Source organism: Macaca mulatta, chromosome 4 (assembly GCF_049350105.2).
Source record: "Macaca mulatta isolate MMU2019108-1 chromosome 4, T2T-MMU8v2.0, whole genome shotgun sequence".
In the NCBI taxonomy this organism is placed as follows: domain Eukaryota; kingdom Metazoa; phylum Chordata; class Mammalia; order Primates; family Cercopithecidae; genus Macaca; species Macaca mulatta.
Genome location: NC_133409.1, coordinates 156,298,659 through 156,323,084, shown reverse-complemented (window position 1 = coordinate 156,323,084; position 24,426 = coordinate 156,298,659). Strand labels below are relative to the sequence as shown.

Here is a 24,426-nt window from a genome sequence, read left to right as displayed (position 1 = left end):
ACACTATTTCTAGGCTGTTTCTCATACTTTGAACCCAAAAGGCTAAGGTTTGGTTTCCCCACGAAAATACATTTTATTAACTTCGAGCTGAAGCCCCAAAACCTGTATTTGCAAAACTCATTTGTGACTAATCTCTTCCTTTTTTTGCTTTTCCATGTAATACTACGTATCATTTCCTTAAAAAGAAAAAGATGTACATAACAGGATGACACTGAATTGAATAAAGAGCGGTAAATCCGCTGAAAGTATTTATCAGACACCGTTGGTAGACTAGGGATTAAAAGAAGCTGGAGAATGCAGGCGTTGATCCTGCTACCTCTTGCATGCTAAGCAAGCGCTCTACCACCTGAGCTAATTCCCCCATATTACACTTGTCCTTTCTGCCTGTTCTTATAACCGGGACACAAGTACAAATATCGTTCCATGTCCCACTTAAGTGTCCAGGTTTTCAAACACCTCCGGAAACTTCCTTACCAGGGCGAAGCCAGGAGTGAAGCTTCTGGGAGACGGCCTCAGACCTGGAAGGCAGTGACCATCCTCTGCTTTTTCAATCTGAGTCGGGATCCTGACAAAGAGAGAAAAGATCTCATTAGGAAAGCTCTAGTTCTAATCCGATTTCACTCTCCCATTAGATGAAAGAGAAGGAAGTACCGTCCCTAATTAGCAGTTACCTCAAATGCTCTGTTGAATGCATCACTTTTTGATAACGCAAACCTGGAAATAAACCCAAGTATCTTTTTATCAATTGATCCTTCAAGTAACTTATCTTTATCTAATATCTGTGTTACTAATTGTTTCTCCATTTAGGGGATTTGAGATCTGTTGTTTCCTGTTAATCTTTGATAGATTTAATTTGCATTTTTGTACTGATTGATGTTGTTGAACATCTTTTAGTGTGTCTATTGGCCATATAAGTATCTTATTTTGTGAAATGCCTGCTCAAGTTTTTTGCCCTTATCCTTACTGAGTGTTTGTATCACTGAGTTCTAAAATGTGTTTTATATTCTCCATAAAAGTCCTTTGTTATATGTGTATGTATAACACATATGATGTATAACAACTGTGTGTGCATATAACATATATTAAATTTCTTTTGAAGTCTATGTCTTGCCTTTTCAATTTCTTAATATTGTCTTTCAAAGAAAAAGCATTTTAATATTTTATGAAATCCAATGTATCTTTTTTTGTAAGGGCTCATGCTTTCCTGGTCTCTTATGAAAAAGCTTTGCCTACATCAAATATGTGCAGACTTCTTTTCTTCTTTTCTTCTGCAAGTTTGATATCTTTAACATTAAGCTTCATGTATATAAACCATTTTGATTTAATTGTTGTATAGGATGTGAGGTAAGGGTAGGGAATCATTTTTTCCATACTCAGTTGCCTGGGACGATTTGTTTAAAAAGCTCATTAAATAACATTTTACCTGTGTCATAAATCAGTTGACCACAAACGTTGGTCTATTTCTGGACTATCTATTCTATTCCACCAATCTGTGTAAGTATCCCTGAGACAATACCACATTATTTTGATTAGCCTTAGCTTTATAGTAAGTCTTGAAATCACTTGGTGTAAGTCCTGTATCTTTGTTTTTCTTTTCCTAATTATTTTGGTCACTCTAGGTCCTTCAGAATAAGCTTGTCAATTTCTGTAGAAACAAACAAACAAAACAAAGCAAAACAAAACTCCTGCTGGGATATTTGTTGGGATTGTAGTAAATCTACAGATCAACTCAGAGAAAAAAAATGATGTCTTAATAATATTAAATTTTTCAATCTGTAAATATGGCAAAAACACCAATTATTTAGATTTTCCTGAGTTTTTCTCAGCAATCTTTTGTAGATTTCTATGTACAAGTCTTGTGCACATTGACAAGTTTATCTCTAAATATTTCATTTGTTTTAATCCTATTGAAAATGGTAACTTAATTTTCCATTTTTGTTGATGCTAGTACATAGAAATCCAATTAATTTTTGTATATTGTAATCTGTGACATAGCTGTATTTACTTATAATGCTTATTTTTGTAGATGCATTAGGATTTTTCGTGTATCTGATTATGTTGTTTGCAAATGAATATATTTTTCTTATTCTAAAATGATTTATTTATTCATTTATTCTTTATTCATGCGTTCCTTACTTTCTGGCACTAGCTACGACTTTCTGTAACATGTAGAAGAAGTGAGAACAGATATTTTGCACTTTTCTCCAATATTAAAGGGTACATATTTGTTCTTCCACTATTAACTCTGTTGTTAGTTGTAGGAATTTCTTAAATGCCCATTATTCATCTGAGGAATTTTCCTTCCGTTCTTAGTTTACTGAGATAATTTTTAAAAACCACGAATGAATGGCAAATTTGGTCCAATATTTCTTCTGCATCTAGTGAGATGATTACATGTATTTTTTGTTTTGTTAATGTAGTATATTACATTTAATTGACTTTTCAATGCTTGACTAATTTTTTATTCCCGAGGCAATCTCCCTTAACTCATGGTGCATTATGCTTTATAGATAATGCTGGATTCAATTTGTTAATATTCTAATTCAGTATCTGTTGGTAAGTGTGTCAGAGAAGGGCCTCCAAGTGCGGGACATGCCGCTTTCACAGCCCAAAGAAACATGGTGAGCACAGCACTCCCTTCTAAGTGATGGGAACTTCGAGATGCAACAATGAGTCTTTACCTTGGAGGAAATGTCTGAGAATTTCACAGATCCTAAAAACTTTCATTCACGGACCAGGTCGATGAATGGTTTCTGTGTTTCTCTCCCATCCTCTGGAACATGCAGGGCTTAACAAAATCTATACCTTACTTGACACTTCTTGCTCACTGAAGATTTAAATGATACTATCAATACAGTGTACCAATGTTTTGCTGATAGTCCAGACAGTTCAATTCTCTTTGGACTAGATTATGAAAAATTGGGGGACTTGATATACCTCTGGAGCAAGACCATAAATGCATACTTTTGTCTATTCCATGTGAATATGAACTGTTTCTCTTCCTCCTTCCTGATAGAAATAGAAAAGAATGCATTCCCCAAATCAAAGACTGCATGCCAAAGACCATGCAATTGTTGCTTCTATGTTCATATTGTTTATAACCTGATTAATTTATTAACTTTACATTCCAATTCTGTTTTCTTATGTATTTAAGTAAAAAGTGTTAATTATGAGAAATTCTGCACTATGGCACTGCTAATATTGCAGTCTATATCCCAGACTTCGTTTTACCGACAGAAGAAAGAATACCCTCATCAATTTGTCATGTGGAAGAAGGGACATGGGTTTGTAGTGAAATTCATGACTTTTTCTGCCTGAATATTAATTAGCAGAAGCATGTTCCATTTCTTTATATAGACCCACTCTTAGAACCAAGGTGAACTGAGTGAAAAATACACTTGCCTTTTTATTTCTCTTCTCAAACTAACCATTCTTGAATCTACCTTTATCACTTTTCTCCCAGGACCTCCTAGTGGAAGAAACTGTGAAAATGGCTGGTGTCACTTCAGACCCAAAAGGAAAAGTGGCACATCATGCTCAGAATCTGATTAAATAGAGTGTCAGTAATTATTGCCTCTGCTTAAAGGATTCAGAGCTGAGTTTGTTCAGCTACCCTGTCCTGAGTAATGGCATCATGCAGGTGTACTTAGGAGTAAATTTAAAACTCCCCCTTACTTTAGGATCACAAATCTCCTAGGGTAATTGCAGGAGTGATTGGGGAAGAGCAGTCTACTCTGAGGAGGTCAGATGGAGACTAAGTGAATCCTGTAGAATCGAAGTAGTGTCATATGACAAAAACGCAACTCCAACACTACTATGTCTTGGATTTCTTCTTTGTTTCCTTGGTTAATTTTCTTGCTTCACTCCAAAAATCGTAGCATAAAGCAAATTATTGTTCTGCCTATTGCTTTCCACTTTACTCATCTTTCACCTGGTGTCTGTGTGATTATTTCTCCATTCGGGACTGAGACCTGTTATTACCTATTACATCCCTTCATTCCAGAATGTGGAACTCATTAGATAAGTTTCAGATCGTTGAATTTCATGATTATTTTAGAGGTAATTAGACAGTTAAATTTAACACTTTTAGCTCCACATAATGATGGAGTGCAAATATCTATTTATTTATAAGTATCCATAGGCGGGGATCAGAATCAACATTTAGAAGACCCACTCCCCAAAAAAAGACGACCAAGAAAACAAATCGATTCTACTACCTTGGATTTATTAAACTTGCTGAGCAAAGAGCCCCACCTCTGTGGAGTCCCAGTACTGCCTAAAACAAGGGCGAGTCAGAGACCAGAATTTACAGGGTTTGGGGACTGGAGATATTCAAAGGACAGTTTTAGGGGGAAAGTTAGCAAGGTCCTTCTCAGGAGGGACTGGACAGAATTTCTAAACTAGGCGAATCACAGGTTTATTCAGCGGAACTTAGCTGCCGGAACATGAAGATCTGTGCAGAGTTGCTGGATCAGTTTGGCTTTGGTCTTATCTTGGATCACCCGGTCTGAGTAAGCTGGTGTTAAAACAATTAGAGCTTAGTGCGGCGTGGCATGGTTTGTAGACTTGTCCTGTGCTGTAAGTCACAAGACTTTCGCAGCTTCTCTGTTTGTTCATTTCTCAATTTGTCCTCTTTCCTCACCAACAGGACTGCCCAAGAGATCAATTTACAGTACAGCTACTGGAACTTACCTCTGAAGAGGCCCTCTGCAAATCCAGAACACTTTTTTTTTTTTCTTTTTACAAATAAGAAAGTTGAGGAGCAAAACGACATGTCTAACGTCACACATTGAGCTAAAGACAGATGGGATCTGACATGCGTTTGTCAGTAACAGTACTAGCACACATACAGCCCTTGTTAAAATCGTAGGGACTTTATGTCGTGAGACACTCAGGGCTCAGCTGATCTCGGTGTTCAGTTGTGCCTGGTTTTGGATTTGCGCCTCGCCCTTGGGCAAGTGCAGAATCCTGGGGTTATACAAAGCGCATCACAGTTAACCTCTTTGTCCCAGTTCGCAGAATGAGAGCTCAGAGCCCGGCCATGGGAGGCTCGGTTATATAGGCAGGAAAATCAAGGAACCCAGGTATGAACAGGGGCGTTTGGGGCGCGGAGAGAGCTCCTATCCCTGCCGTCTACCTATCTCTCAGGCTTGGCCCCTGGCGTGTAGAAAACCGCATCTCCCGAAATCCCAGAAAGTAAACGTCGCCTAGGTACTCTCTCTCTCTCTCGTCATTCTCCGGGATGTAAAAGACTCAGGGTCTCTTCACGGATCCCTGAAACCGCCTTCTCCGACGCCTCCAGGGTGACTAAAAGAGAGGGTGGGTGTTCTGTGTTCTCCCGCCGGCGTGTTCCTCTTCACATCCAGCCGCTTGTGTCTGTGCCCGCTAGGGTCTCGGGGGTTTTTATAGGCACGGGATGGGGTCGTGGCGGGCCGGGGTGCTCTTGGGAAATGCAACATTTGGGCGCGGAGGCAGGAGTGCCCGTCCTCACCTAGGTCCGTGGGCACAGGCCCGGGGGTGGAGCCCTCCTCCCCTCCCGTATCCGTACCGCGGTTAGTGCTCTCTCCTTTATGGCCGCAGCAATCTCAGACACTTCTGGAGCGTGTTTTTTTTCTTGTTTCTTTCGCTCCCCTTTTCGGGCACCAGCTTTCAAACCACACGAAAGGTGTGTGTGTTTCCCCGATTATCTCCCGGCCTTCTTTCCTTTTCGCCTCTACTCCAGGCTGTGTCCACAACTAAGCTCTCAGCAGAAGGAGGCCTCCAGCTGACTCAAGGAAGGGCATTTCTCGCAGTGCAAAGTGCGGAAGGAAGAGGGGAGCCATACCGAGTGAAGTATTAACCAGAGTCGGTTTGCATAGAGGCGGCAATGGATAGAATTTCAGAAGTGAGGCGGAAAGACAGGCCAGCCCCGCGAAAGATGGATTGGAGAGAGGTGAGAATCTAGTTCAAAAGCCAGGAGAAGGAACAGGACGTCAGCACAATAGTCTAGGCAGAGAGGTGGACCATCTGTAATACAGCAAGGGGGTTGGTTGAGACTTCCTTTATTCAATTATTCGAAATGGGTCTACTGAGCTATTTATTGGTCCCTGGGTACTGTGGGTGCTCCTGCGTATTCAACCACCTTGTCGATGCTGCAGGATGCGGCCTCATTACCCAGGACCCAAAGCACTTCCAAAAATGAATCCCGAGGAACAGCCGTTTCTCTACTGGAGAAGTGGGCAGCCAGGCGGAAACACGCAGAGAAATAGTTCTCTTTGGGACAGAAGGCGTCAACCTCGTAAGACCTAGCGATCAGCAGAGCTCCCGGAGAATGTTTCCTAATCTAAAGGCCAAAGGCCATGAGTCGGGCTTCAAAGTTGTCTTGTGCATAAAATACCAACGAACTTATACCTGTTTCATCGAGATGGAATAAAATGCGAACACAAAGACTGTAACGGGACGTATTTCTCTAAAGTGCCCTTTTCAGGTAGAAAAACGAGAGCGTTTTCCTGAGTTTGCTAAAAATGGGGTGGGGTAGGGATCAAATATTCACTTTCGGGAAACATGGGCGAACACAGTGGGAACTGTGCTAGAAGTTACGAGCAGAGGAGCCGGGGTGGAGACTCATATTGGCCTTGACCGCCCGTGGAGAGGAACTGGCGGTAATTCCTCCCGTTTTCCGTCAATTTCTTCAAGGGTCGCTCAGAAGCTACGGAAGCAAAGTAGAAAGGAGTGATAGGGTCGGGCTACAGTACCAGCGGAAGGTGATGGCGTTGCATTTAAAAGGGTGGTCACTAAAACCCCTCGTCATGAAACACTGAAGCAGGTGACATTTGAACTTTCCTTCCGCCGAGTTGTATTTTAAATGAAATTGCAGGGTTCGAAGAAATTTGCCGAGGATCGTAAAGAAGTTAGCAAAGACCGTAGGTTCTTTCCAGCTCCGAGAACTTTCAGGAAACTTCCTTTGGTGACTGGAATAACGTTCGCCTTTAAGCCTCTCATAAGACGCAGGGTGCCTCTCCGTCAGCGGGGCCGGTTAGCTCAGTTGGTTAGAGCGTGGTGCTAATAACGCCAAGGTCGCGGGTTCGATCCCCGTACGGGCCACACGCACTGTTTTAATGTCTATCTCACAGTAACAATTGTGCGCAGTGATATCGAAAGTCACGAGAGAGCAAGAAAGTAAATGTATATGTACCCGGTAATCTACGCAGACTCTTAATGCTTATTTCACGGTAACAATTGTGTGCAGTGGTATAGAAAGTCGCAAGAGAACAAGAAAGAAAATATATACGTACCCACTAATCTTGATGGGACGTAGTTCCCTGAATCGTAGGGTTGCGTTTGCAGTTTAGTGTTCCTGCAAGAGCAGATGATGAAGAGAGCTGAGATTCCAGAAGGAAATTGAAATCCGGGAGGAACGTGAAAAACAGAGGCGAAAACACGGAAATAAAGACCTGGGCTTTTCATTCTTTTACGATTTCCAAAGTGTACAAATCCTTCTCTATCATGACTAACTCCTGATATGGGCTTTCTTAACTGTGCATCTGCTTACTTCCTGCAGACCAGTCCTTGGCTTGTGCAGGGTAAAAAAGCCTCTCAAGAACTCCCATTTTTCGTTTCTATTTCCGCTCTTTTAGCTTCCCACACTCAATTCTAGAGATACTGGACTTAAGGAAATGTCCCACAGAACGCTGAGCCTTTCACCTCCTCTTTGCTGGTCTCACGGCTTTGTTAGACACAACACCATCTTCTGGGAAATGTCTTCCCTGACACCTCTCCTAGTTTTCTGAGTTTGGGTTGCCTTCCTCCTAGCACTCACGGAGATCCAGGTACAATTTGTTTTGTGGCATTCACCACGTTGTGATTGTCTGTTGCTTGGCCATCTTCTCCATGAGATCATAAGCTTCTTGGGGGTAGGATGCTTATTGCTAAACACTTTTAAAAGTCTGCATGAATCAATGAAGAGTGAGGGATATGTGTGCAGGCAGGATGGAAAGAGTGTCTTGTGGTCCACATGGACTTCACGGGCCTGTAGAATTCATGCTATCTCAACACGGTGCGTTTTGATCTGAAGAACAATAGGCTACACTATATGGTGATTGGTTCCATTTCGCTGAATGTACTTCTAAGGCTCTGAGTGGCTCTATATGCCCCTAGGATTGGATAGTGGTAAAGGACAGAGCATGCGCAATAGATCCAAAGTCAGGAAAGGTCTGAAATGTCTTAACTTTGCTGAGGCTGAGAGACAGGAATGAACCCCTTTCCGCGTTGGGAATTTCTACTCCACTGATCCATAGCGAATAAAACAGTGAGCCAATGCACCGCAAACCCGTATTTTCTACTACACTAATGTGATTGGCTTTGACGTTTTCAAAATTCAAGTGATCGGCATGATTTAGAACTAATGTTTACAAAACTATAATTTGGGAAGTCCTTAGCTGTAAGCAGACACACATACACAGAATAAAGAGAGCGATATGTCCTTTACTTCAGTGTCATTTATAACACTGGAGTAATAATACTGGGAGAAGCTGAAAAACTGTATTGACCGACTTACGTAAAAATTAATAAACATTCAGTATAATTTCTGGCACAGAGTGCTGTAAAAGTCCTTGTATGTGGAATATTGTTCACCTTTAAGGAAAATGCTTTCAAGGTCTGAGGAGAGAGATTAACGCATTTCTGTTGCTACTGGCTGTTTTGCTCATTTAGTTGTAGCAACAAGCTTCTGTGAACATAAAAATGAAATAACGCTTAAAAAAATAAAATAGATGGTGGAGGAACACAATAGGGATGTATAGTAAGGTATGATTTTCTAGGCAAAATTTGATTTGTACAAAAGAATGTAGTAAAGGATTTGTGCCTGAATCTTTTTAGTATTCCCTTTGAAGCTTCTTTAGCTTATATTCCAAGGCCTCAATTGTCTTCCTTCTCCCAACAGGATTGCTTCTCTGTACCACGAACATTCTGGTCAGATTCTCCGCTTGAGCATCTTGACCTCTTGAGCACTCATCTTTGTACTGAGACCCCGATAGATGCCCAAATGATGCCCTTCCGTAGGAGGGTTTCTTGCTTTGCCCAAAGAGCAATCAATTTTTCAAGCAATTTAGGGCTCTTTCCTCACCCACCGTCTGTGGAAGCCTTAGAGGGAAGCCTGTTCTTCCCAGGAGAAGAATCCTGGTGAGTTCTAACCTCAACCTGTAAGTCCACTAAGCAAGCTCCTACTGAACACCTATGATGCAAGCTCAATCCAAGAGGCCAGCACTCCACAGGGGGAAGGCAACCAAAGCAGTAGCTAATGCTTACTGAGCAGTTCTTACTGATCAGATCCATCTCTAGGTGCTGCGATCCAGCCAGTGAATCCCAGAGTCCTCATTTCCCATGTGAAGAAAGATGATTGAAGGAAGAAGCAGGAGTGGGGAGTGGGGAAGGGGATGGGGAGTGGGTAAAGGATGTCTTCAAGGTGACAACTTCTCAGATTCCGCTCCTAAAAGCTTCTGAATGGGCCACCTCCACACTCCCAAGTCCCTTACCGCCTACGGATTCCTTCCCAGTAGACATTGTCACATAACATCTTATGTATTTTTCTTGTTTGCTTCTGCTCTGTTTCTCCCCTCACTCCTATCCACTAGAAGGTAGTTTCACAAAGGTGGGAATATATGTGTTTTTTCACTGTTAAACGGCTGTGTCCCCAAACAGTCCCTTAACAAGATATGTGCTCGAGAAATACATGTAGGTTAAAAGAAATGACTTCACCCACTCACCTCATAATTACAATTAGGTAACCTTGAGAGCAGGAATTTGGATGAAAAAGTTCCTGTTTCTTCCATCAGCTAGCGAGAAAGACCAATTATATGATATAGCTTGCAGTTTCTTGTGTCATCTATATCCCTTTACCACTCATTTTACACTGACAAGCCAAAAAAAAACCCCAAAAAACAAAGAAAACCTAAATCACTTTTCCATTCTAAGCTAACACTGAGTCAGTCTTCAAATTGCTATCTCATAGCATTTGCATTTCATTATTTAGTGCACCCATTTTGTTTCCCTCAACCAAAATAGCAGCAAAAACTGTATCCCCTCTGATGTTCAAACTCAAAACCTTTAGATTTTGAGATTGACGTGGGGCCTCCTGCAGAAAGAAGGCAGTTCTCGCCTAAGAGTTGACATCCCACATGTTATTTCCCAAGCACTGCTGCTTTATCAGTTCCTAACTTTCAAAGAACACAATCAATGGTGCTTGGAAATCACTATCAGCCAATCCAATCCTGCAACCAAAGAATTTTTTCCTCAGGACAGGCGGAATCTACCCATTTCTAGTATTCACCTAACAATACAACCATCTTGAGGCAAGAGGCCAGGAACAATTGCACCTGTTTTGCTGACTTTTTCCCTCTTGTGGCCCAGTCATCTGGCTTCTCCCTCCTTCAGAGATCTTAGTCACTCTTACACCTCCCATGGTCTCCTTTTTTGAAAAGACACACAGGACATGTTCAGTCCATAATAGTTCACTGACTGACCAACTGAATGAATGAAGGAATGAAAAAATAGTCTTTAAAGGTGTCTCCTGTCCATACTACTTTGTCTTACTCTCTATCTCCACTTGCATCTACATGACTGGAGACAATCCTGCTACAAAAAGCGTAAAGCAAATCATGTATGCCATTCATTATACTGAGAGATTTATTGAGTTTACTTCATATAGTCCAATGGAACTTCACCAACAAAACTATGTGTCCTAATCTGCACTTTCTAGAAGTAATGGAACCTCAGATAAGTTTCGTTTCTAAGGTGCCAGAGCTGCTAAGTATCAAAGCTTGAACGGAGAAGATGTTTTAGATTTTAAAACGTGATTCTTTCTCTGCTCCAGTTCACAATCTTACTGCCTACTCCTCTCCACAGCACCGCATTCATTCACACACCAAATATCTCATTCCCCAAATCCCCTTTACTTACCTTTTGGGCTTCGTTTCCAAGTCAACTTTTGACACATTTTTCTCCTTCAAACACCACATTCAGTGATTTGTCAAAGAGTAAACATTATTCCCGCAAAACATTTTTGAATCTGTCAATTCCTTTCCGTTGATTCAGTACACTTTCACAGGGAAGATGCTCTGTGCCAGACACTGTTGTAAGTTCAGGAGATTCTAAAGATTCAAGCAGCCCAGTCCTCAAGAGAAGGCAGGATAAATATGGACAAGGGAAGATACCATTTCAGTCTCCGTGTCATTTACAGCTAAATAACGCTTTCAAAAATGTCAGTTTCAATATATCACTCTTTTGCACTCTGAACATTCCTGATTTCCTAGTTATAACATGATCCTGCTTTTCTTTGATTTTTTTTCCTCTTCTTTCTACCCAAATTGTGATTTTGCTTTAGAAAGTTGATTGATTAGATCCATTGCTGGATGAGTGTTGTTCAGTTCTCAAATGTGTTTACTGGTTTATTATCTGCTGGATCTATCAATTACTGAGAGAGGAGTGTTAACGTCTGCAAATGTAATTGGATTTTTCTGTTTTTATCTGGATTATCCAATTTTGCTTATGAGTTTTGAAGCCCTGTGTCCTTATATGCATTTGGGACATTATTTCTCTGGTGTGTTGACACCTCTAATTATGTAACAGCTTTATCCCTGGAAGTTTTCTACAATTTAAAATCTGGTTTGTCTGATTTGAATATATCCACCACAGCTTTCTTTGAGTAATGCCTAAATGACATGTCTTTTCGCATTCTTTACTTTCAATATGCTATGTAACTTTTAATGTCATATATAAGCATATTACTAGTGACTTTCCTATAGTCAGCATATTCATTTATAACACATTCTGACAATTTCTGGTTTTCAACTCATGGGTTTAGATCATTTACATTTAATGTTTTTATACATAAGTTTTTAGATAGATCCACTGTTTTTCTTTTTGAGGTGGAGTCTTGCTCTTGTCACCCAGGCTGGAGTGCAATGGCACAATCTCCCCTCACTGCAACCTCCGCATCCCAGGTTCAAGTGATTCTCCTGTCTCAGCCTCCCGAGTAGTTGGGATTACAGGCACCCGGCCCCATGCCTGGCTAATTTTTTTGTATTCTTAGTAGAGACGGGGTTTCACCATGCTGGCCAGGCTGGTCTCAATCTCCTGACCTCAGGTGATCCACCTGCCTGGGCCTCCCAAAGTGCTGTTATTACAGGCGTGAGCCACCGCGCCCATAGATCTACTTTTTAATGATCTATTAATCATTTGTTCCCCTTGTCTCAATTCTTGTATGTTCTTGTTCCTAGTTTATTTCAGTTTATTTAAATCTGGTTCGTAAGTGGTCTAGGGATCACCATCCCAGGGGTCTAGGGGTCGCCATAATGGCGCAATCTTGGCGCACTGCAACCTCTGCCTCCCGGGTTCAAGTGATTCTCCTGCCTCAGCCTCCCAAGTAGCTACGACTACAGGTGCCTGGCTAATTTTTGTATTTTTAGTGCAGATGGGGTTCCACCATGTTGGCCAGGCTGGTCTCAAACTCCTGACCTCAGGTGATCCGCCTGCATTGGGCTCCCAAAGTGCTGGGATTACAGGTGTGAGCCACCGCGCCCGGCCTGGGCTTAACTTTTACATTTTATTTTATTTTAAGACAGGGTCTCACTTTATTGCCAGGGCACCGGTGCGATCTCTGTTCACTGCAACCTCCGCCTCCCGGGTCAAGGGATCCTCCCACCTCAGCCTCCTGAGTAGCTGGAACTACAGATGCATACCACCACACCCGGCTGATTTTTGTATTTTTTTTTGTAGAGACAGGGTTTCACTGTGTTGCCCAGGCTGGTCTCAAACTCCTGGCGTCAAGGGATCCGCCCATCTCGGCCTCCCAAAGGGCTGGGATTACAGTAATGAGCCACCACGTCTGGCCTTGGGCTTACCTTTCTAGTCAACCTTGATTCATTGTCTTCCTTCAAACACCACATTCGATGATTTGCCAAATAACGGACACTATTCTTGCACAACTCTTTTGAATCTATCAATCACTATCCACTCATTTAATACATCTTCACTGGGGAGATGCTCTGTGCCAGACACTGTAGTACGGTCAGGTAATTCAGAGGAAGTATAGACACCCCAGACCTCAAAAGAAGACAAGATAAATACAGACAACGGAAGATCCACCTCCAGATTCACCATCGTCAGTCTTTCTGTCATTTCCAGCTAAATAACACCTTCAAAAATGTTTCAAAATAACTAAGTCACTATTTCCAACTCTTTCAGTAATAGCACCCTTCTGTGTGCTGGACCACTCTTAATTTCCTGGTTATAACATGATCTTACTTTTCTTTTAATTTTTGTCTTTGCTTTCTGGCTAAATTTTTATTTTGCGTTATGAAGTTGATTAGATCCATTGGTGGATGGTGTGGTTCAGTTCTCCAACATGTTTGTCGATTTGTTGTCTACTAAGTCTACCAATTACTGAGAGAGGAGTTTTAGTGTCTTCAACTTTAATTGGATGTTGCTATTTTTACCTGGCTTATCTAATTTTGTTTATGTGTTTTGAAAATCTGTGTCCTCATATACATTTGGAACAGTATTACCCGGAGAATGGACAATCGTAGTTATTTAGCAGCCCTCATTATTCCTGAACAGTTTCTCGGCTTTCAAATCTACTTTGTCCGATTTTAATGTAAACATCACAGCTGTCTTTGATTAATGCTTGCATGAGGTATCTCTTCCACTCTTTTCCTTCAATCTGCTATATAACTTTTATTCTTATATATAAGTGTACTGTAGGTGGCTTTCTTATAGTCAGCATATTTATTTTTAATACATTCTGATGATCTCTAGTTTTTAATGAAGTACTTAGATCATTTACATGTAATGCTATTATAGATAAGTTTTTAGATAGATCTGCTATTTAATAATTTATTCACCTTTGTTCCCTCCGTTTTAATTCTTCTATGTTCCCCTTTCTGTCTTGTTTTGGTTTATTTAAATCTGGTTAGTAAGTGGTCTAGGGATTACCATACACATATGTAACTTTTCACAATATACTTAGAAGCAATATTTTACCACTCAAGTTGAATATAGAAACTTCATCAAGAGTTAGGCCCATTACACTTACCCTTTTGTCTTATTTATGTAGTACGTCTACATACAATGACAACTGTTTCTGATAGAGTTACAATTTTCGCGTTCAATCACCAAACATACCTTAAGGAACTCAAGAGAAGAATAAGAGTCTGTTATGTCTACCCAGACATTTTCTATTTCTGCTGTTGTTCCTTCATTGATGACGTTCTAAGTTTCCTTCTGGTATCACTTTTCTCATCTCAAATCTTTGCTAATTATTTTCTAGCATTCTCGCTAAGAATGAGAATGGATTTACTCACCTTCCAATGAGAATGCATTTATTTGCCTTTATGTCTGAAAGATACTTTTGCTCCGCATAGTATTCTGGGTTGATAGGTCTTTTTCTTTTGTTACTTACTAAATACTATGACATTTTTTTTCTGGCCCCTGTGGTTCCTGAAGAGAAATCTACACTCATTCACATGGTAGTTTCTTTTCCATTTTCCTTTGACCACTTTCAAGATTGTTTTGTGCTTTCCTCGTTTTCAGCAGTTTGATTATGATATGTTTTGCAATGGGTTTCTTTGGGTTTGTCCTGCTTGACCTTTGCCGAACTTTAAAAACCTGGTTTATATCTTTTGACAAATTGGATACATTTTCAGCCATTAATTCTTCAAAGTTCTATCCCACAAAGTCCTCTTTGTCCTCTTCTTTTCAGATTACAATAATGTGAATGTTAGATTTGTTGTTTTTATTTGTCCCTGAGGCTCTGTTCATTTACAAAAATCCTCCTTTCTCTCTATCATTCAGATTATGTAGGTATTCTTGTTCTGTTTTCAAGTTCGTTGGCTTTTTCTTAGCATCTGCATTCTGTTATTGAGATCATCCAGTTAAGCTTTTTATTTCCCCTAAGAGTTTTGGTTAATACATTTTTTTTTAATTCTTAAGTTTAAAATTGGTTTTATATATTCCAGATATTTGCTGACACTTTCCAACTTTCCATTCACTTCACGAATGTTATCCCCTAATTCTAGGAGCATTGTTATCATGACTGCTCTAATGTATGCGTCTGATGATTTTGACATCTGTGTCCTCTCAGTATAGTTATTCGAGGAGTCTCTTTGCCATGTGAATTAAGATCGCCCTGATTTTTCATAATGCTGAATATTTTGGGGCTTGTAACCTGGACTTCTTTGGATTATGTGATGAGACGCTGTGTTTTGTTGAAATCTTAAGAATAATATTGCTATTTTTGTTTTTGCAGACACAAAAATTGCCTTGTATTCAAGTTCCAAGTTCCAAGTACCAACCAGCCTTCCATGTGTTGTTGTTTCAAAGATAACCCTATTTGCAAAGCCTTTGCACTGCTGTTCTGAGATCTCCGGAATGTGTGCAACCCAGTGGTCAGTGAGGACTGGAAAGTTGACCATTGCGCAGTTCAGCTCTCAGGCTATTTTTTGGTAAGCTGTTTGGGATTAGAGCCACTTATTCACAGCTGGCAGGTGCGTCCACAAGCTCATGAACAACTTTATGGGTTTGCTTTCTATAGTATCTGTCCAGGCACATTCTAGTTACTTGACACATCCTGGTTTCAGTCCCCTGACCAGAAAGCCGGGGTGGTATTTACCCAGGTGGCGCTGCCCTGCACTTTTCACAATTGTCTCACATTTAGGACCAAGCTGCAGGCAGAAACAGGGAGAAAAGAACAGGTGTATATGTCCCTTGGCTTCACAGCTCCTTGAAGAAACAGAAAATGAATTACACAGTAGATCTACACTATACTGAATGCCAGGAGGGAGCCGTCACCAGCCCTGTATTGTTGCTGCTCCTATGTCTTGAACCAAAGCAGCATCCTCCTCTCAGACACTAACTTGGGTTTGGAGATCTGAGTTTTTGGAGACCCAAGGTCCGAATAATAAAGCTTGGAGAATGTGGGCATCGATCCCACTACCTCTTGCATGCTAAGCAAGCGCTCTACCACTTGAGCTAACTCCCCACATCAGGGGAGCTTTATTTATCCTTAGTGGGTGGCATGGAACACAGGTGATTTCAGGGACTTCAGCGCAAAAGCAGGACTCTACTAAGAGCAGATCTTCTCATTGATAGCCCAGGGCAAGGCCCAGTGGCTACTCATTCTCTGCAAAGAAGGAGAAAAGGGAAAAAGGAGAAAATCACAAAGGGAAAACACGTGCTTCCAAAATGAAAAAGGCACATCCCAGCAAAGGAGGACCTGCCTAGACCTGCCCAGCTAAGGTGTCACAGATTTTTAAAAAAGGATTAAATGATAAAAAATGATTAAATGATTTTATGTGTGTGCGTGTGTGTGTGTGTGTGTGTGTGTGTGTTTATAAAAGTGGGATGGCATTATCACTTGTTCCTTGTAGCTGAGACTGTCTGGGGGTTGTGAGATGGTACGCATTTCTGGAAGGCAGAAAGCTCCTGTTGTTTTCATAACTAGGCCCTTTCACGAATGAGGCCAGTGTGCTGACCACTCCCCTAGGAAACCCCTGAAGAGTGCTTCTTTCACTTACATCTGAGATATGGGTTGCCTCCTTGCATGTACAAGTTACGTGTCCAACTATACGTCAGAACAACAACAACAAAATTACAGAGCAGAGCCATGAAGAATAAGAGACAAGATCATATCAGAGTGTAAGAATATGTATAATATCAGAGTGTAAGAATCAAAATTGAGCTATGCAGAGAAGGAGTGGACATACGTTGGAGAAAACCGGGCTGTTTTTAGGAATTCCTGTGGGAAGAAATAAATCTGTTCGATTTAAGTGGAGTGTGTGTGTGTGTGTGTGTGTGTGTGTGTGTGTGTGTGTGTGTGTGTTTGTGAGAGAGAGAGAGAGAGAGAGAGAGAGAGAGAGAGAAATACACATGGAGGGAAGCAGTGATTGAAAAGCCTGGCCCCTTAGAAATATGTTGGGAGAGTTTTATGAAAACTTAAGATAAATTGAAAAAATCCCAGGCAAAATGCTTAAATAATTCAAGCAACATGTTAGAGAAAGGTATTTAGTTTTGAATGTCCGAGCTCGAACATGAGAAAACAGGAACTGGGGAGAAAGGGAAAGAAGTCATAAAGATATTAAAGGATTGAGATTTATCTACATTTATCGTGTCAGCTCCTGAGGTGGACAGCAGGAGTCTTTCCGCAGCACCAGTGCCCATCACACTTCAGGGTGCAGAAACATCCTGCATAAATAGTGTAGCACGGATGATGACAGAGGTGAATGAAAATGAAGAAAAAGATTCTGGGGACGTTGTGCAGGAAGGATCTACAGTATGTGTCAAGACATTGGGTGGAGAGATTTGAGGGAGAGGAGACAAAGGCACTGGGAAGTTTGACCTAGTGTGGTAGACACAAAAGAGATTCTGAATTAATATCTGATGAATGAATCCACTCATTCATTTGTATTTGTTATGTGAATGAATGTTACAGGAATGCCCTGGTGTGGAGAAAACAGATGGTGAGACTATGTGCTAGGGTAAAGCAAGAGCTCAAGTTTTTTTGGTTTTGTTTTTTAATTTAGAAAGAAATCTGCTTTTCATATCTGGTTTTCCTGTTTAAAACTACATAATTTGAGGAAAATGGTTGAACTCCTCCGAGCTTTAGTGTCATCTACAAAATTTGGATAATGTTACTGAGGGAAACTGAAAAGACACATCAACCAACTTATATAAAGAATAATAAACATTCACTTCCATTTCTAATGCGTGGTGCTGAAAAGTCCTTGTATGTGGAATGTTGTTCACCTTTAAGGAACCTGCTCTCAAGAGCTGATGAGGGACTATTTTAGTGCAGCTCTGTTGTCACCGGCTGTTGTGCTCATTTAGTTGGCACCAAGAAGTCTCTGTGAACATAAAATAAAATAAAGATTGCGGAGGAATAGAATACAAACACATCGTAAGGTGAGATTTGCACCACAGAATATAGTAAAGGATTTGTGCCTGATTCTTTTTGCATTCTCTTGGAATCATTTTTAGCCTTTATTCTAAGTCCCCCATTATCGTCATCCTTCTTCCAACAAGATTGTTTCTCTTCACCATGGATATTCTGGTCAGACTGTCTGCTTAACCATCTTGACCTCCCGAGCACTCTGTTTGTACTGAGACCCTGATTTATGTTCAAATGATGCTCTTCCATAGCAGGGCTTCCTGCTTTGCCCAAAGAGCATTCAATTTTTCAAGCCATTTAGGGCTCTTTCCTCACCCAGTATCTATGTGAAACCTTAGAGGGAAGCCTATTCTTTTCAGGAAGAGAACCCTACTGGGTTCTAACCTCAATCTGTAAATCTGCTGGGGTAACTGGGATTAGCTCAGATTAACAACTGGGGTTAGCTCAGCTACTCCAGAGCTTACTCTCTGAGAACGGATGGTGCTGCTACTTCCCATGAAGGCTGAATAAAAAGAGGCATCTTCAGGCAGGCGAAAGCGCTATGGTAGTTGCTGGCAGATTCCTTCTGACCGTTGGCTGTCTCTCTGACCTGATGGGTGAAGGGTGACAAAAATTGGAGACTTGAAAAACAGGCAAAAAAAAAAAAAAAAAAAAAAAAAAAACCTCAAAGAAATTTTAAAAGAACCATGCACAAATTCTTAGATTCTTTTATCCAAATCCTTTTTGTCTGGAAAATAATACCTTACTATATATCTGTATTCTATTCCTCCATAGTTTATTTTATTTTATTTTATTTCAATGTTCACAAGAAGCTGGATGCTAGCTACCAAATGAGCAAATCAGCCATGACAACAGAACTTCACTAAAACCTCTCATCAGATATTGATACAGTCAAGGCCCTCATGAATGCCTATGTATATACAAATTCAGTGGGAGAGGCCAGAATTCCACAGGGAGAAAGCAACAAAAGCAGTAGCTAACACTTGGCTGAGCAGTTCCTACTGCCCAGATCCACCTCTAGGTGCTGAGAACCAGCCAGAGAATCCCACAGTCCTCATTTTTCATACGAAGAAGCATGCGAGGGATTGACCACCCCAGTCCTCATGTATCATCAGTTTTCCAACGAAGCCAAGTAGCCTTCTGTGCAAAAAGCTCTCCTAACCCCCGGTTGCCTTGATGGTAAAAGTACTCTGAAGACAGTGTTAGAAAAACATGAGCACAGGTGTCCCGGCAAGATGACTAGAAGAAGGCGAGGCTAAAGTTGTCAAGGTGACAGAGTCCCTGATTGTCCTCCTGAAAGCTGAATGTGCCACCTCCACATTCCCAAACACTTTACTGCCTAGCGATTCCCTCACAGTAGACATCGTCAAATCACTTCTTACGTATTTTGTGTTGTTTCCTGTCTGTTTCTCCCCACTCCTCCCAGGTAGGATGTAGTTTCACAATGGTAGGAATATTTGTGTTGTATACACTTTCTCCCCACTCCTCTCAACTAGGACATAGTTTCACAAAGGTGGGAATGTTTGCGTTGTGTTCACTCTTGACCCAAAACAGCCTCTTAACGAGATACGTGTTCAAGAAATATTTGTTGGATGATGAAAAGAATAAATGACTTCACCAATCCACCCAATAATTACTGTTAGATGAACCTGAGAGCGGGAAGTTGGAAGAGAAGTTTCCCCTGCTTCCTGTGTCAGCTAGAAAGACCGATGATATGACATAGCTTGTAGTTTCTGGTGTAATCTACTCCTCTGTTTTCACCACTCATTTTACCCCAACCAGTGGAAAGTCGAAGAAACAAGAAAACTTAAATAATCTTTCCATTTTCTACGAATATCGGGTCAGTCTTCAAATCCTTATCTGGTACAGCATTTATGTTCCGATATTTAGTGTATGGAACTAATATACTAAAACAATGCCCTCTCTGAGGCTTGAACTCAGGACCTTCAGATTATGAGACTGACGCGCTGCCAGCTGCGCTAAGAGGGCTCCCGTTTATAGTTTTACAACATCCAACTTATCAAAGTTCATTTCCCACCTGCTTTACGGTTTCAGCTTTTAAAAACCACAATCAATTCTACTTGAAAGTTACTCCGTATCAATCCATGCCGCACTAGGAAGATTCCACACCCAAGACCAGAGGGGTCTACGCCTTTCCAGTATTTCATAGGACCGTCTGGGTTCTGCGTTACCAGGATCAATTGTACCTGTCTTTTGCTACTCTTTTTCCCTCTTGCAGCCCAGTGATACGGCTTTTCCTTCCCTCAGAGATCTTAGTCACTCTTACACTTTCCATGGTCTCCTCTGTTGAAAAAAGACACGAGGTTCTCAGTTCATGATAGTTCACTGACCACCTGGATAAGTGAATGAAGAAATGGTCATCAAACATGTCTCTTGACCATACTACTGTCTTCCTTCATATCTCCACTTGCATCTACACGACTGAAGACATTGCCGCTACAAAAAGCACAAACCGCTTATAATAGTACCGTCCTTGTTTCTTACTCCTTTGTTTTTTCCTGTGTGCTATTAATTACACTACGAGATTTATTACGTTTACGTGGTCCCATTGAATTTCGCTAACGAAACCATGTGCCCTAATGTGCACTTTCTAGATGTAATGGATTCTCAGATAATTATTGTTTCTAAGGTGCCACAGATGCTAGGTGGCAAACCCTGAACTGAGAAGTAGATTTATTTTAGATTCCAAAATGGGAGTCTTTTCTCTGCTCCTGTTCATTATCTCTCTGCCTGTTTTTCTCCACAGTGGTCCACAGTAGTCCATTCATGCATACACCAAATTCTCAGCCTCCTCCTGGGCCTAGACTTCCAAGTCATCTTTGACTCATTGTCCTCCTTCAAACACCACATTCAATGATTTGCCAAATACTGAAAATTATTCTTGCACATCTCTTTTGAATTTGTCAGACAGAAAGCCAGAGTCAGGGAATGAAGGATTTGGCACAAACTCAATTCTTAGAAAAAGGTCCCACAGGCAGATCAGGAATAGGGTGTATGTGGCAGCAGGCAGTGAACTGTGGTTATTTCCATCTGCCTTGGGCCTCACCATTGCAGTACCCTGTCTACTATTTAATGTAATAACATCCAGGGAAAATTCCTCTGGATAACCTCCTATATTACAAACAGAACAAATGAGGACATTTTTCAGGGTCACACATGAAACCTGGCAGATTTTTTTTTCTCTAAGTGGACAATGAGCTGGACATCGACCTAATCTTGCAGTAAATGCTCAGCAGAACATGCTGTAAAGCAATTCCTTCCTCATCAATCCTCAGAATCTGGTGAGGGTGAGCTAAAGGGGAAGGGCAGGAAGGTGATGATCCACATTGAGCTGAGCAGAGGGACCGTCCCTGCATTTCACCTCAGGAAAAGTCTGCAAGGAACTGAGATGAAGCTCTGATACAAGGGTCCTCTGGAAATGGAGTGACCTTGATTGCTCGGGACTTTGGTGTGCAGTCTCAAGGCTTGAGAGAAAAAGAACATTTTCATATTTGGCTCTGCTGTCAGTCTGGTAACTGGGGTCCTCCATTGGCTCGTCTTCTGATTGCCCACAGAGGCCCAGACCCCAGCTGTAGGCCTCTGCACTCTACCAGTCTTGCTCCAGACCCAGAACAGTGGACTCATTTTCATCACTGAGGCCACAACTCAAATGTCACTGTCTCAGAGAGTCCTTCTTTGACCTCTCTGGCTGAATCAATGTCCTGCCTCTCTCTCCATCTTTTAAATAAAATTTTTAATAAATTGGAAAGCATCTTAAATTATTTTTTATTTTCGATCTCTCCCCTGGAATATAAGTTTCTTGAAAAGCTGACAATCTAGATTTCCCAGTTTATGCCCAGCGTCTACAGTTGTGATGATACTTTCTTGTATTTTCCTGTTCAGAAATCAATGACATGCAGAGGGAAAGCTTTCTTCTGTGTGTTTTCTTTCATAGGGTAAGTTCAAAAAGAATTCTTAAACCAAGATAAGATGGCAAGCTGTGAGCTTTTCTGGAATGAGCAAGATAATTGGTCACAGGTGAAAAGAAGCAAGATCAATCTACCCATGAAGATTTCGCAGTTATTTCTACTTTGTAATCATAAAGTATGCCCTTTTGAGCTCTTACTAGTTTGAGGAAAACGCAATTGGCATGACAAATTTGTAATAAATAGAAGTCATCAGCTTTTCCCAGTGGCCTGCCATGATCATACAGTGGTTAGTATTCTGCATTGTGGCTGCCACATCTGTGGGAATCTGAATATGGCAGTCTGAAATCTACTGCTTTGTTTTTTTTTTTCAATCCCAGAAACTGATTCTAAGGCTTTAATGGGGAGCTAGGTTTTGTGTTATTTAGATGTAGAAAGAAAACCTTCTTTGACTCCTTTCTAGGCACTGATTATCAAACCAGACAAGAATGATAAAGCATAGATTTTTACAATCCATTATCCTTCAGCTTCCCTTTTCTCTCTATCTCCACTCAAGGCAGTATCCACAGTTACATTTAAAAATGAGGAGCTATCCAGACGCCTTGCTCAAAGGTATTGGCAAAGTCTCAGAAGAATAAAACAACAGGTTTTGAAGCTGAATTAACAATGATTTTGTTTTCTGAGAGTGTGCATAGGATTGAATTCCAGGAGTAAAGCTGGAAGACAGGCCAGGTTTTTACGAAGGGCTTTGAATGTCAGGATAAAATGTTTAAGCACTATAAGCAAAGTTTGCTGGTAAATGAATTTAGGACAGACTGTAACTGAATTTGCATTTCAGTATCATTCCATTAGGGCACAGAGTTGAGAGTTGAGTGCAAAGATCATGAGGAAGGTCAGAGCATTACCACAATGGTCTAGGCAGAGAAAGTATACATCTTTAACAGGGCAGGGCAATGGAGTGAGACACCTTCATTCATTCAACGAATCTTTATGTGGGGGCGTATGGTATGCCCCTAGGCTCTGGGGACGCTGAGTGCCAGTCTGAGGATTCAGCCATTGAACGGTTGCTAGATGACATTGACCCATGAGTCACAAGTATGAGGCTCTTTCATAATTTAATCTCATGTGGAATTATATGGGGAGATTCCAAGGAACCACTGTTTCTCTACATGGAGAAATAGCATTCTGTAAAACAGTATATGGTACACAGGAAGAGAAATTAAGTCTAAGTTTTGAAGTTGAATGTGACAACCTCATCTGTTGATTGACTGGGGGAATTGGTAGAACTTTCCTTTCTTAATCTGAAGATCCTGGTGTGGGGGTTTAAAGCAAGTTCATTTTTCTGTGCATAAAATGTCAATTCACTTATCTGATTAACAAGAATATGAATCCAATCAACACAGATGTTAAGCAAACATATACAGTCCCTCATTTAGGATGGTTCAACTTAAAATTTTTCAATGTTACAATGGTGCAAATGTGATATGCATACAGTGGAAACCCTACATCAAATTTTACATTTTAATGTTTTCTTGGACTAGTGATATGTGGTATGATCCTCTCTTTTGATGCTGGGTAGCGGCAGTAAGTCACAGCTTCCAGTCAGCCACGTGATCATAAAGGTAAAAAACTGATAGGCTACAGTGTAATGTGTTGCCAGATGATTTTGCCCAAATGTAGGCCAAAGTGCTCTGGCCACACTTAAAGTAGGCTAGGCTAAGCTATGATGTTTCCCTAGGTGTATTAAATGCATTTTCAATTTATGATGCATTTATTGGAATGTAACCTCTCTGTAAGTTATGGAGCATCTGTACTTCCACAATTCCTTTTATAAAAGCAGGTTGGATCTGCAACCAGAAGTTGGTGCACATTTCAGGAGAATCAGAGTATTTCCCTTTTGGAAAAATCGGTAGAGTTAAAAGTTGGAACTGGGAGAGAATCCAGGAGCAGAGAGGCTGAATGTGTGCTTCTTTGCCTTTGCACCTTTGCAACTTTCCTCAACCTGATAGGTTGGGAAAAGGAGGAAATTTTATCTTCAGTCAGCCTCTGAGGATCATCAAAGTACTGTGGAGATAAAGCAGGAAGAAGGTCTAGAGACAGACGAGGATATGGGGGTAGCAGGGTACGTTGCATTGTAACAAGGGTCATCACACTAAGCAGGTGACATCTGAAGTTTCCTACTGTAGAGTTTCATAGAGACCAAAATTTCAGGCTAGATACAAAGAGGAGAAGATAAACTTTTGTCTTAGTAATGAACCTGAGGAGGCGAAAAGTAACTCTGAAGTACGTATTATTATTGACCATTCAGGGAAACGCCTTAGAGATCTGATCAAAGCTGTTAGTATTCTTGTAGTTCAGTTTGTTACCATGGGCTGTCTTCAGCGCCTAGGGAGTAATATTACCTTGTTAGAAATCCCAAGACAAAGTGAAGCGTAACTATAACAGGCGATCTTGTACCAATGATTTTGCAAGCAGGAAGAGAATGCGAAAGCAAATTCATAAATACTTTTCTCCTGCGCGCACCCACAGTGCTACTGAAAGTGGTTGTCAGTGACGGGGCAACCTGGGCAGTGGTATTAGTGG

The 24,426-nt window shown here is 41.0% G+C and overlaps 3 non-coding genes across 3 annotated transcripts; 1 reads left to right on the top strand and 2 right to left on the bottom strand.

The window, feature by feature from the left end:
- Positions 1–7,009: 7,009 nt before the first annotated feature.
- Positions 7,010–7,083, top strand: TRNAI-AAU (transfer RNA isoleucine (anticodon AAU)). The gene has a single exon. It is a non-coding gene; the product is annotated as a tRNA-Ile (tRNA).
- An 8,856-nt stretch (positions 7,084–15,939) lies between these two features.
- Positions 15,940–16,012, bottom strand: TRNAA-AGC (transfer RNA alanine (anticodon AGC)). Its single transcript has one exon. It is a non-coding gene; the product is annotated as a tRNA-Ala (tRNA).
- Positions 16,013–19,833: 3,821 nt separating this feature from the next.
- Positions 19,834–19,906, bottom strand: TRNAM-CAU (transfer RNA methionine (anticodon CAU)). The gene has a single exon. It is a non-coding gene; the product is annotated as a tRNA-Met (tRNA).
- Between the last annotated feature and the right edge of the window lie 4,520 nt (positions 19,907–24,426).